Source organism: Gossypium arboreum, chromosome 6 (assembly GCF_025698485.1).
Source record: "Gossypium arboreum isolate Shixiya-1 chromosome 6, ASM2569848v2, whole genome shotgun sequence".
Lineage (NCBI taxonomy): Eukaryota > Viridiplantae > Streptophyta > Magnoliopsida > Malvales > Malvaceae > Gossypium > Gossypium arboreum.
The window spans coordinates 10,750,099-10,764,872 of record NC_069075.1 but is presented as its reverse complement, the minus strand read 5'-3'; the positions used below and the strand labels follow the sequence as shown (position 1 = coordinate 10,764,872).

At 38.5% G+C, this 14,774-nt stretch overlaps 1 pseudogene; it reads right to left on the bottom strand.

Moving 5' to 3' along the window:
- Window positions 1-2,448: 2,448 nt before the first annotated feature.
- On the bottom strand, window positions 2,449-11,543 carry LOC128293764 (uncharacterized; annotated as a pseudogene).
- Between the last annotated feature and the right edge of the window lie 3,231 nt (window positions 11,544-14,774).

Genomic DNA, 14,774 nt, shown 5'->3' with positions numbered 1-14,774 from the left:
AGGCTCAACTCACCTCTAGCAATATGAGTTGATTTTGAAAAACAAAATTAAAAGGCTTAACTCACCTCTCGCAATATGAGTCAATTTAAAACATAAACTAAAAATACCTCAACGTGCCCGAGGCTCAACTCACTTCTCATAATATGAGTTGATTTTGAAAACAAAAATTAAAATACCTCAACGTGTCTTGAGGCTCAACTCATCTCTCGTAATATGAGTTGATTTCCTTGAAAAGCATGAATTAAAAACATCAAAATACCAAAACTCATCCTTTGGTAGAATTCGGTGTCTTTTCCTTTGATTGATCGACTCTCATTCAAGATTTCTTGCTCTGTTGGAGTACCAGATATGCCATGTATGATGTTATCATGATATGCACATGTTTGTCTTAAATGCTTTTATGCCTACATGATTATGCAAAGGCTCCTTAAGCATGTTTGTCGTATGTCCATTTAGCCACGATTGTTGAGGATCCGTGTTCATTGCTTTGATTCTCGACTTTCTCTTCGAGCCTTATACCGCTTTCAAGCTTCACCAAGAATCGACGTTTCTCGATATCACTCTTCCGCCTTGATTGAACTTTGTTCTTACTTTGAGACTCTTGTGCTTATCAAATTTTCATCCGTAATGCTTAACATTTCTTTTGTTTAGAGTATGTCATTTCACCATTTATCATGTAAATAAACACATAATGAGATGCATGAAAAAGGTCAGATAGGGACAAAAATGATATTTCATATTCATCTATTTCAAATGTGGCAAACAAAGCAAGTTAAACAATGAGAGTAAAAAATGTCAAAAAGAAAGAAAGGATCGTATTCAATGGATACAAATGCTCTAGATATTCAACACATGAACTCTTCCTCGTTCCTCAATCAAAAATCTTTTCGAGGGCGGCTTCTTGCGTAGAAGATTTCGAGCTTTCAGAAATGCTTCAAATACTGTAGCCTCACTCCTTGACCTATCGTTCGACCGCCAGGTTTGTTTCATTAGGACGCCCTCTCGGGTTTTCATCCTAATCTTTTTGTACTAATCAAGACGCCTTTTTTGGGTTTTCGCCTTGATCCCTTTTTTTTTTAAGATGTCCTTTTCGGGTTTTCATCTTAAGCATACTATTTCTTCACAGCATCTGAGTTCACTGGATTCGACAACTCTTTCCCATCCATCTCAGTAAGGATCAAAGCTCCTCCTGAGAATGCCTTCTTTACGACGTACGGTCCTTCCCAGTTTAGTGCCCATTTCCCTCGCAGATCTTTTTGTATTGGGAGAATTTTTCTCAGCACGAGTTCTCCTTCATGGAATTCTCTTGGTCGTACCTTCTTGTCATGGGCTGCGATCATTCTTTTTTGGTACATCTGCCCGTGACAAATTGCCCTGAGACGCTTTTTTTCAATAAGGTTCAGCTGATCATATCGAGCTTGTACCTATTCTGCTTCTTCTAACTTCGATTCCATTAAGACTCATAGAGAAGGGATCTCAACCTCGATAGGTAGCACAGCTTCCATTCTATAAACCAGAGAGAAAGGAGTTGCTCCCGTAAATGTTCGTACAGATGTCCGATATGCAAACAAAGCAAATGGAAGCTTCTCGTGCCAATCTTTAAATGTCTCAGTCATTTTCCCAATGATCCTCTTAATATTTTTAATGGCTGCTTCAATAGCCCCGTTCATCTTTGGGCGATAGGGCGAGGAGTTATGATGCTTTATTTGGAATTGCTCGCATACTTCCTTCATCATCTTGTTATTCAGATTCATGGCGTTATCTCAAATGATTCTTTCAGGCAAACCATATCGACAAATGATTTCCTTCTTCAAAAACCTGCAAACTGCAGTCTTGGTCACATTGGCAAATGAAGCGGCTTCTATCCATTTTGTGAAGTAATCAATGACTACAAAAATGAATTGATGTCCATTAGAAGCTTTCGGGAAAATAGGCCCTATGACATCCATGCCCTACATAGAAAAAGGCCACGGAGAAGTCATGACGTGAAGGGCGAAGGGCTACATGAATTTTATCGTAGAGATTTGACATTTGTGGCATTTTCGGCAAAACTAATGCGATCGCTTTCCATCGTCAACCAGTAACCGACCGAGTCTCATAGTCTTTACGCCATCTGAAACCATTGGCATGTGTCCCAGATTCCCTCATGGACATCTTCAAGTATCTTTTGGCTTCAACATCATCCACACATCTCAAAAGCATCCGATCCTTTCCTCTTTATACAGGATATCCCCATCAAGAACAAATCCACCGCCATTCTTCTAATTGTTCTTTATCGTTCTCATTCGCTTGTTCGGATACCTTTGATTCTTGATATATTCTAAGATATCATGGAACCAAGGCCGTCCGTCTACTTCTTTCTCAATGCTACAACAAATGTGCGGGGACCTCGTATATGCTCATTTTGAGGGGCATTATTTCTGCTTCTCTACTTGCTTTGAACATTGAAGCCAAAGTGGCCAGGGCATCAGCCAGTTGGTTCTCTTCTCGTGGGAAGTAATGAAAAGTTATTTCTTTGAATTCCTTGATCAATCCAGCCACTAAATTGCTGTACTTAATCAATTTTGAGTCCCTCACTTCCCACTCTCCACGGATTTGGTAAATCACTAGGGCTGAGTCCCTGTACACCTCCAAGATCTCGATGTTTCGTTCGATAGCTGCACGAAGCCCCATGATACAGGCCTCATATTCTGCGATATTATTGGTACAGAAGAAGTTTAGTCTTGCAGTGAACGGATAATGATTCCCGTCTGGTGATACCAGGATTGCTCCAATTCCATGCCCTAAAGCATTTGACGCACCATCAAAGCACATCTTCCATGACTTGTCCTTTGATGACTCGGATTCTATTTCTGTGGCACATTAAGTCTTTGTCTGGGAAATCGAATCTTAAAGGCTCATATTCCTCTGTCGTTCGAGTTGCTAAGAAGTCAGCTATTGCGCTCCCTTTTATCGACTTCTGACTTACATAGGCAATGTCATATTCCGAAAGGAGGATCTGCCATCGTGCCATTCTTCCTGATAGTGCCGGTGATTCCATCATGTATTCTATTGGGTCCAACTTTGAAATTAGCCATGTCGTGTGATACAACATATATTGTCTAAGTCTCCGAGCTACCCAAACCAGAGCGCAACAATATTTCTCAATGAACGAATATTTTGACTCATATTCAGTGAGCTTTTTACTAAGGTAGTAGATCGCTTTTTCTTTCTTTCCTGACTCGTCGTGTTGCCCCAGTACGTAACCCATTGAACTTTCGAACATAGTCAAATACAATATTAATGGTCTTCCAGGAGTTGGCGGTACTAGCATTGGAGGACTGGACAAATATTGTTTTATCTTATCAAAGGCCACCTGGCATTCCTCGTTCCATTCTCCCGGGTTATGTTTTCGAAGAAGCCGAAAGATTGGGTCGCATTGGTTGGTAAGTTGAGCGATAAATCGGGCGATGTAGTTTAACCTCCCTAAAAATCCTCTAACTTCCTTTTACGTGCGCGGAGGTGGTAATTCTTGGATGGCTTTTATTTTATCTGGATCAACTTCGATACCTCTTTCACTAACAATGAAGCCTAGCAACTTTCCCGAGGTAGCCCCAAATGTACATTTGGCTGGATTAAGCTTTAGCTGAAACTTTCTCATCCTTTCGAACAACTTCTTGAGGTTCACTACATGCTCTTCTTCCCCTCGGGATTTAGCAATCATGTCGTCGACGTAGACCTCTATTTCTTTATGCATCATGTCATGGAATAACGTTACCATAGCCCTCTAATATGTTACCCCAGCATTCTTTAACCCGAATGGCATCACCTTGTAGCAGAACGTTCCCCACATTGTTATGAAGGTAGTTTTCTCCATATCCTCAAGGGCCATCTTGATCTGATTATACCCCGAGAATCCATCCATGAAAGAAAATAATGAATGTTTTGCTGTGTTGTCCACCAACGTGTCAATATGTGGCAAGGGAAAATTATCTTTTGGGCTTGCTCGATTCAGGTCACGGTAATCCATGCACATTCGTACTTTGCCATCTTTCTTTGGTACCGGGACTATGTTAGCCACCCATTCTGGATATTTGGAGGTTTGTAGGAAGCCAGCATCAAATTGCTTCTTGACTTCCTCTTTTATCTTCAACAGCATTTCGGGTCTCATCCGTCTTAATTTTTGCTGGATAGGCTTGCATTCTGGCTTTAATGGGAGCTTATGGACCACAAAATCTTCATCTAGCCCTGGCATGTCCTGGTATGACCATGCAAAAACATCTTTGTATTCGCGGAGTAAAGTGATCAAACTATGCCTGGTACTCTCTGAAATAGAAGTCCCAATCTTCACTTCTTGTTTCCTCTCTTCAGTGCCCAAATTTATTGTTTCCACAAATTCTTCATGAGGCAAAATCTGTTTATCCTCTTGTTCCTCCATTCTTAACAATTCAGGAGACGAGACATAATCTTCAGCATTTTCTTCGGCTTTAAATTCTCTTAAGCAAACATTTTCTCAAAATCAATTTCAAGATTCAGATAGCAGGGTTATTCATGTCGTCAATATCCGAGCACCGAAAGTTGAATGGAAAAGGAAGCTATAGAGGGACATCCAAGTATTGGAAACAACAAACAAAATGTTATGTCATGGCAATGAGGCAAAGGTAAGGATAGGCTATGAAATGAGAAAATGATTATGAAATTAGTGATAATGCGAAAAATCGTGACAAAATGCATCTTCATTGATATTCATTTAAATGATAAAGAGCGAATGCAAGCTCTTACAAAAGAATTCTATTATATCTAAGGACACAATAGAAGGTTAATGTTTAGCATTACTCTGAAGACTTATAAACTACAAGAAGCTCATCGGCAATCCAATTGTTCAACATGAAACCAGGAGGGCAAGGGCGTATCCTCGAGACATCTTTACTTGCACCAGCCCCTTTGTCAATGACATTTATACTGACATTCTGAAAACCCCTTTCAATTAACCCCAGCATGTTTCGTGGATCATCTTGTCCAGGGTACATCATTCCCGCAGATGTAAATGTTTTTGACAAAGGAGGGTACTCTATTGGTTCCCATTCTGGTTCTCGGCCCAAAGTTCTTGCAATTCTTCTCTCTTGATCCTTCTTCCACTGTCTTCTTCTTTGACGCATGTCAGGCTGGAACCCCAAACCGTAACGGGCCCTGTGGTGCACTGGCTTTAAAGCCCTGACTATTCCTTGCAGGTACCTTCCCAAACCTTTCCTTGTTCGGGCTCCCTTTCCTACAGTTAACTTGACACCCATCTTGGTATTTCTCGGCGCTTTGGCTCGGGAATTCTGCTTTCCCTCAATGACGAATGTGGCATTGACAAATTCAAGAGATCGGAAGGAACATTCCAGAGCGTCTTTACTCACTTCAATATATGGTGCGTCGGCAGAAATAGATGCTACAATGTCTTCTTCTCCCTCGACAGTGACCAAACAGCCATCCATGATAAATTTCACCTTTTAATGGAGGGATGATGGGACTGCTCCAGCAGAATGGATCCAAGGTCTTTCCAAGAGACAATTGTATGATGGTGTAATGTCCATGACTTGAAACTCAACATCGTATATGTAGGGACCCACTTCTAGAAGGATCTCGATTTTTCCCATAACTTCTTGTCTTGTTCCATCGAATGCCCTTACTGTAGAATGGCAGGGCCTTAGATAGGACAAATCCATCGGAATCTTGGAAAGTGTGGCCAAAGGCATGACATTGAGTGCCGATCCATTATCGATGAGCACGTTCGGTATTATATAGCCCTTACAACGGGTTGTGCAATGCTTTCATTAAGCCTCTACCATTGGGCGGTATTTCATCATCACTAAAAGAAATAAAATTATCCGCATTCAAGTTGTTCATCCATCTATCCAGTTTTTCAACGGATACATTGTTTGCCACATAAGCTTGATTTAACACTTTCAGCAGAGCGTTCCGGTGTGGTTCTGAATTCAATAGCAGAGATAATACCGACATTCGCGCTGACTGCTTACTCAATTGTTCTACTACGTTGTACTCACTATGCTTGATAAATTTTAAGAATTCCTATGCTTCCTCCTCGTCCACAGGCTTTTTAGCTTCTTGTTCAGGCACAGTTTCATGCTCATCTTCGGTCACGTGCATCGGTGCTTTTCCTTTCTGTTTCAAGTCACTACTCTTCTTTATCTCCTTCGAATAACATCTTCCACTACGAGTGAAATGACCTACTTCCCCGACGCTTCCAGTCATGGCTTTGGGTTTTTCATCTTCAGGTGTGACGATATTAACGTCATATTTCCATGGTACTACTTTATTGTCCTTGTAAGGGAAAGGAGACGGTATTTCAATTATCATTTTTGGTTTCACCGGTTCCTTCCTTGTATCGTAATAAATTACGAATGGTCGATCGGCGCTATACGGACAACCTGTCGATTGATTGTCGGAGGTACATACTTCTTTCTCATTGTCCTCTCCTTCATTAATGATTTCAATCTCCTTATTATCTATCCGGTCTTGCAGTAACCTTTTAAATTCCTCGCATGATTGAATGTCGTGCCCTACAATTCCATAAAAATTACAAAAAACCTGACATTCTTTTCTGAGATTATCGTCGGGGCGACAGAGCAATCCATTCTTAACCAGTACCTCCCAGATTTTCTGCAGAGGCGTCCTTATTTCTGAAACACATTTTCTGACTTGCCATTCATCTTCTTTCCCCACTGTGCTCACATTCCCTTCAGTATGGTTAGGGAACGGGTTCTCAGTTGCATTACTGGCACTATTGAATCGTAGGATACCCGCATCAATTAGTCCTTGAACTCTCTTTTTAAAGGCTAGGCAATTTTCCGTGGAATGTCCCTGGTTTCCCACATGTTATGCACAACTAGCGTTTGGGTCGTACCATTTCGGGTATGGGGGCCTCAATGGTGCCATATAATGCGGGGATATCAATTGCTTCTCCAAAAGTTTTGGGTACAGTTCCCCATATGACACAGGAATAGGGGTAAATTGTGGTCTCTCGGAATTGGGTTTTGCTGGCCTCTGCTCGTTTTTGGGTTGACCTTGGACGGGTATTGTATTTTGTGGGAATATGGTGGTTGGTCTCGGGTTACTTGTGGCATAAACGGGGTAAGAAGAGTAAGGAGGCGGTGTTTGGTAGTAAGGGGTTTGAGGAGGGTAATAGAAATTCAGAGGTGGATAATTTCGAGGTCGGGGTTGGTTTGGATATAAGTTAGGGGCATAACGGCTTCCCATTCCCACCATGTGGGCTTCTGGTTCTTTCTTCTTCATGGGCGCTGCCCTTCTTGAACTTTCTTGACTTTCCATTCTACCGCTCTTGACGGCATTCTCTATGAGCTCACCAGATATTACAATATCCGCAAACTCTTTCGTGGCACTTCCCACTAATTTGTCATAAAATGGCGCCCTTAAGGTGTTGATAAAGAAAACGGTTATCTCCGTTTTTGTTAGTGGGGGTTCCGCTTGGGCCGAGACGTCTCTCCATCTCTGCGCATACTATCTGGAGGTTTCTGATGGCTTTTTCTCCATCATTTGCAAGGTCATCCGGTCTGGCACCATATCCTACACATGCTTGTACTGCTCGCAAAATGCTGATTCCAAGTCCTTCCAGGATCGAATCTTTTCTCTACTAAGTTGGTTGTAGCACCGAAGAGCTGATCCTATTAGACTATCTTGAAAGAAATGTATAAGTAGCTTATCCTCGTTCACATAACAGGTCATTTTTCGACAGAACATGATGAGATGTGCTTTTGGGCACCTTGTCCCATCATACTTTTCAAAATCAGGCGCCTTGAATTTCGGAGGCAAGATTAGATCAGGTACCAAACTGAGTTCTTTGGCACCTAGTGCGGAGAAGACTTCAGTGCCTTCGATTGCTTTGAGTCTTTCCTCTAGACTTCTATATTTTGCATCATGATTATCCAATTTCAACTTGGCTACCTTTTTTGGGTCGTCCGGATCTGGAACTAGTGGATCGGCAGGGCTTGCCCCAGGTTCGACACGAATATTCCTTGCCCAGTTAGTGGGTGGAGCAGTGGCATAGGTCGTTGTTCCAAGAATGTGGGTTCCCTTAAGTATACCCTCTTTGTGTTGTATATGCGGTGGTGGAGTGAATCCGGGGATAGAGTGGATCCTGATCGTGGTGAATTCTTGACTGAGGTTCCATAACATCGGGGTTCTGCACGGGTCCTTTTCCTTTGACCAAAGTTGTCACCATCTCCATCATTTTGGCCATCTGATCTCTTTGCTCGAGTGATTCCTCTCGAGATCTCACCATTAGGTCTCTCGTTTCTTGTTGCGATTTGGCTAGTTGCTCTTGTAATTCCTTTTGAGCCCGTTCCATCCTTCCAATTCTCTCATTGAATTCAGCCTCCATTACTCTAGCTTGTCGGCGCGTTTTATACGGATGACGTGGTTCCAGTCTTGTGGTATTACAACTGCGAATTATATATTTTATCTTCAATACCGAGTATGGGATATGCAATGTATGAATGAATGCATGAATGAATGCATGAATGTCAAATGAATGTCAGTCATGAATGAATATGCAAAAATTTGGTGTTAATTTCAAGATAGCCCCTATTTAGGCATTTCCTTAATCAAAGGAGTATTACACAACATTTCGGTCACTCGTATAATTGACTCCTCTATTAGAAACTCGTTTTTGGCAACCAATCTCTAATCAACACCTTCCTAACAAGATGCCTTCGATGCATGATGAAAAATAAAAATATGGACAAACGACCTTGGTTAGCGCAACACATATAAACAGAGAAAAACTGTGGAAAATCTAACAAATTAAGCTACTTGGTCCAGTGGACTCGATTCCCTTGCTTAGAAAGCACAAATGTAAAAGAAATAGAAGGTAATATGTGCTTTTCCCGTGTACTTATTTCGGTGACTACTAAACGAGCGGAGGTTTGGCATGGCTCTAGTTGGGTGGCTCGTATGGTTCACTATATGCGGTTTTGGTTCTAGACAGGTACTCGAATTGCTCATACTATCATCTGCTAAGATTAGCACGAAGCCTCGGTCATAACCCATCACAGGCTCACGAGTTCAATTCGAGGGATTACATTTACTTATGCCTATGCGGAGGGACAAGTTAACTCACGAAAGCATAAGTCATATGTAACCTAAAAGTATTCACTAGCCTGTGTGGAGGGACGAGTTAACTCACGAAGGCATAGCGTTTACTTTCACTTAAACGGACAGAGCCCGGGTAGAGAGCTTATGTTATGCAAAATGCAAGTGCACGGTATGTGGGAGAAACTTGCAATCCTTCCATTTATTTTAAAATTACAAAACTAAAACGAAAGATAAAACAAATTAGGAGATACGTATGTATGATTTTTTCGAAAACAAAACTTAAGGATCATGATTAAATATTAATTTGAACACGGAAATTTGAAAATTTTGACAACACGCATTTAATTCAACTCGACTCTCAAAAATGGAGTTCCCCAGTGGAGTCGCCAGCTGTAGCGACGTAAAAAAAATTTAGTTTCGCTTGGTCGCTAATTGTGGTGATTTATTAAACATTTGAAAACCAACTTTCGATTTTATTAACAAAGGGAGTCGCCACCGATCCTTTTTTATAGGTGTGATCGGACACCTAATAAAATTATTTTAAAACAAAAAGAAGGCCAAATTTAGGTCTACATGAAAGTCCAGAGAAAAATTGGGGTTCGGGAGCCAGTTACGCGTGAGGAAGGTATTAGCACCTCGCGACGCCCAAAATTGGTATCTTATAAACATGTGTTGACTTGATTTTCAAAAATACGAGTTCAATATAATATTTAGTCGTGATCCGATTGAAAATGAGAATTTTAGTTTTCGATTTTTTTAGAAAGGGTGTCCTGTTTTTTAACACAAGCCACAATTTCACCCAACATAACGATGAAATCGATGGCTTAATATTAAATCGGTACATTGTGCCTTATTTTGAAATTAATTAAAACATGAGAAAAATATTCCTAAAGTGAGAAATTAAAAATAGATAAAGGACGAAAAAATGATATCATTAATGAAAAATATTAACATGGAATACAAGAATATTAGAGTAACAATAATAATGATATTTACAAAATAAAAACAAATCATGTACTAATAATAAAATAGGAAAAATGATATATTTGGTAATAATAATATAAAATAATAATATGTACATAAAAATACATATATATATATGCATATAATAAAAGTATGTAATAATAATAATAATAATAATAATATCTACAATAAAAGAAAATATTAGGAAACGTACATAAAAAATATATACATAAAAATTTACAACAATAATATAAAATAATGATATGTGCAAAATATATATATATATACATATGTACATAAAATATACACTAATATAATAATAGTTATAATAATACTAGCAATAGTAATAATTTGTAATAATAATATATACACAATATGGTATTTAAAATATATATATATATGTATATAATAGTATTTAAGAATAAATACATAAGAAATATATAACTAATGGCATTAAAAATATATACATAATATATATAAAATACCTAAAAAAAGAAGGGGAAAGAAGAGAGAGAGAGGGGGAAAGGAAATCCGCCAAGGGGACTGGTCACTGGTCGATCGTCGGTCATCGCCTGTCGTCAACCATCATGCCACCACCTACTATGGCGGAAAAATAAAATTTTTTTTCTTAACAATATATGTATATATAAAGAAAGAAAAAACAACACAAAAAAGAAAGAAAAAGATTCGAAAGAAGAGGAAAAAGAAAAATGCAACCTTTTATTGATATTTCTTTTGTGTTCAAAATTTGAAGGATTTTGTGTTTGTCTCCTTTTCAATCTTTGTAAAATCCCCCTTACATGATTTTTGAATGGCTTTTTATAGCCATCTTTTACATGATTTTCTATTATTTTCTTTTTCTATTTTGTAGGTGGTGGTGGTAGACAATGGATATCAAAAATGGGAGGAAAAATGGGGCAAGTGGGAAAGTGGCTAGGTGGCTAGGGTTTCTTGGTTTTTTTTTGGGGGGGGAGTTAAGTTTTTTTTTTTTTTTTTTTTGGGTTAGGTTTTTTTGGGGGGGGCTTAATGGGCTTTTGAATTGGGTTTAATATTTGGGTTTTGTAATGGGTTTGGGTAGATGTAAATGGGTCATGGGTTAAGGGTTTTAGTGGGTTTAGAGGTTTGGTTGAGTTTTGATATAATCGGGCTTTGATATAATCGGGCTCGGGCAATTTGGGCTTCTACAGCAGCTTTATCATTCTATTGACAACAACCCCTCCAGCCAAAATCGATTCAACTACCATCGCATTGTTACATTCCAGATCCAAATTTCTACAGCGAGCTTCTTATGCAATTTGGAGTCATTCCAAAATAGCTCTAGGTTCAACTTTAAAAATTCTTTCCTTCCCAATTCTCATTGTCAAGCCATGTAACCAGTTTACAGCCAAGTCTCTAAAAACTCCTTCTATCGACACACCATTAGTATTATTCGAAACAGACCCATCTGCATTTAATTTGACCCAACCGTACTCCGAAGGCATCATATTGCACACTGATAGTGCACACCAAATTTTTTAACTTTTACCAAAGCTTTTTATGCTTTTTATAAAAAAATAATATTAATATAACTTAAAATTTTTGGTAAAAGTTAGACCTGTTCATGGGCTAGGCCACCAGACCCGACCCGAAGGTCCACCTGAAAAGTGGGAGGGTTTTGGCAAAAATATAGGCTTGAAAAATGGTATTGGGCAAAAAAATAAGGCCTGTTTTAAAAATGAGCCGGGCTTCAGGTAATATATTTATGGCCTGAGCCCAGCCCAGCCTAGCCCGAATTCACTAAATGCCAAAAAAAATCTGCTATTTTTTTGTTATTTTAATGATATTTTCTTATTGTTTTCTCCCTATTTTACTACCATTTCATTATTATATTGCTACTATTTTGTTGTTATTGTTTGGATATTGTATAACACTTGTTTTATTGTTAATTTTGTTATTATTTTAGAGATATTTTCTTGTTAAGTTGCATATATCTTAGTATTATTTAAGTATACATATTTTTTAAAATTTATTTTCAATTTGTTCGTGTAGACACTCAATTTTGCCCGGGCCTAGAAATAAGTCCAAAAACAAAAATAATTAACCCAAAAAAAAAATCGAAGTCCAAGTTCAGTCCAGAATTACAAATATAATTTGGTCTGATCGGAATGGCCCATTACTTGAAAAGATTTAAGGTCCATCTACAAGCTTGACTCATATGGAAATATAATCTTCAATGATATGCAATCTTAGATATGATATGCAATCTTAGATATGATACAATCTTAGATATGATATGCAATCTTAGAAGATATGATTTGTAATCTTAGAGATTTAATTTGTAGATACCTTTTAATCTTAACCGTTGATGTAATTGATCTGTACCATTGGATTTGAGGAGGTTCAACTATAAATAGAGGCCTCTCCCTTCATTGTAAACACACTGGAGTTTTGGGAAACAATAAAAATTTTTAAGAGCTTTCACTCAAATTTCTCTCCCTCTTATGTTCTTATTTTCTACAGTTTGTTCTTATTTTATTCTTTGTTCATCTTCGTTTTTCAACCCTTTTTATTTTGATTTAATCCATGTTTCCCTGATTTTTTTTATATATTTTAATTTTTTAATAATTTTAGTCACATATCAAACTCTTTCATTTTTTAATAATTTTGTTTTTAGTATTACTCTTAGTAAATTATTTTTAAATTTTACTCAAATAATTATTTTAAAAAATATATTTCATTTAATTGTCATATTTTATCCAAAAGTTTTTCTAAAATGAGGCAATGTTTTTCGTATTTAGGAATTCGGGAAATAGTGCCCTAACATGCTAGGTTGCGATTTCTCGTTTGTCTAAATGCCTAAAGTATCCTTCTAAATAGATTTTGTAAATCACGAGATGATTTCGATTCTAGAGTTTAAGAATATCATGTCCTATCATCTTTGGATGTGATGTTTGTATTCTTTCGAGCTAAGGAATCTCGGTTTTCAACAAATAATTCGGTTTTAAAAAGGGATCCTATTTTTAAATCCTTTCAAATTTTTGACATTAAGACAGAAAACTATTCAATTTGGTACCAATTTTGGGCGTTGCGAGGGTGCTAATCCTTCCTCGTACATAACCAGCTCCCAAACCTATTTTCTTAATTTTCGTAGACCAAAATGTTTTATAAGGTGATCCAATCACACCTAAAAAGGTTGGTGGCGACTCCCGTTTTCGTTTTTCAAAAGTCAACCCCCATTTTTCAAACATCCCTTTAAAAAATGGTTTCGACAGCTTGGCGACTCCACTGGGGACTAAGAGAGTCAAGCCAAGAAATTGAGTATTTTCTGTCTTAATGTCGGAAGTTTGTAAAATTTAAAATTGGATCCTTTTTACATGTATTTGTTGTATATGTTTGTTACCTTATTACTGTACATTGCATTTGCATGACCGTTGTGGTCACACCCTTAAGTGAGAGTGAGAAGCTACACTTTCGTAAGGTTTTCACCTTCGTATGAGCTAGTGGATTGCTTCCGGGATACTGTACCTATGTCTTCGTGAGATTTTCATCTCCGTATGGCCATAGGGAAATGTGTCCCCCTGAACTGAACTTGGTCTATACGAGCCTATAATGGGTGAAGACCAAGGAATCTGCTGGTTCAGGTACCCTGGCTTTAGAGCTAAAACTCATATAGTGAACTTTAAAGAGTTTAGGAAAGATAGTGATAGCCTTTAGTAAGCTACCCTTGTAAGTACTTGTTTATCATTTTTTTATGATACTGACCTATTTTTATTTTGCTGTCATTGCATGTCATTTGGCATTTAAAGGTGTCGATTCACGGCTCGATTTCTAGATTAGAAAGTTTTATAATGAGGAATGAATACCTTGATAGAGTGGAGGACAATGCTTCTGTCTGTACCTGGTCAGAGAAAACCCAGTTAAAGAAAGGAGATAGTGTCACCGAGGGATATACGTCAGAATTATGGGACTTCACCCGTATTAATTCGACACAGAATGAGTTTCAGGAGCTGAGAAATATTTGGGCCCAATGGGATGACGAGGCTAAGCAGCTTTTCTATCAGAATTATGGAAACCTTCCCTATTTGCTAGATGTCAAAGTAGATAAGCACTTGTTTCGAGCCATGGCACAGTTCTGGAACCCTGCTTATAGTTGCTTTACATTTGGTGATGTTGATCTTGGACCTACTTTGGAGGAGTATACGACTTTACTGCGTTGCCCGAGGATTCAGGGTCACAAGGCTTATGTTAGGCCTGCTAGTCTTCCAACTTTTGCAAAGAAGTTGGTGATGATTACTAGGATGAGTGAGCAGTGGGCTGTAGCTTGTATACAACAAAAGGGTGATAGTAAGTGCGCTCCATGGGCCGTTTTGAGGGATTTGATATCGACACATCCAGACGTAAAGAAAAGGGTCGACGTCCTGGTTTTGAGTATTTATGGCATGGTAATTTTCCCAAAGGTGTTGGGGCACATAGATGAGGCAGTTGCAGATTTGTTCGATCGCGTTGGTAAGCAGAATACACCGGTACCAGCAATCCTAGCTGAGACATTTAGATCTTTGAGTGCATGTCGGAGAGCTGGTAAAGGTAGATTCATTGGATGTGCACAGTTGCTGTTGGTTTGGTTCCACAGTCATTTTTGGAAGCTTGATAAGGTTCCTTGCCGAGTATTCTTTAAGGGTTATTCTCCCTTAAAAGAATCAGTAGACATACCGATGAGAGATGACATTTCAGAGGAG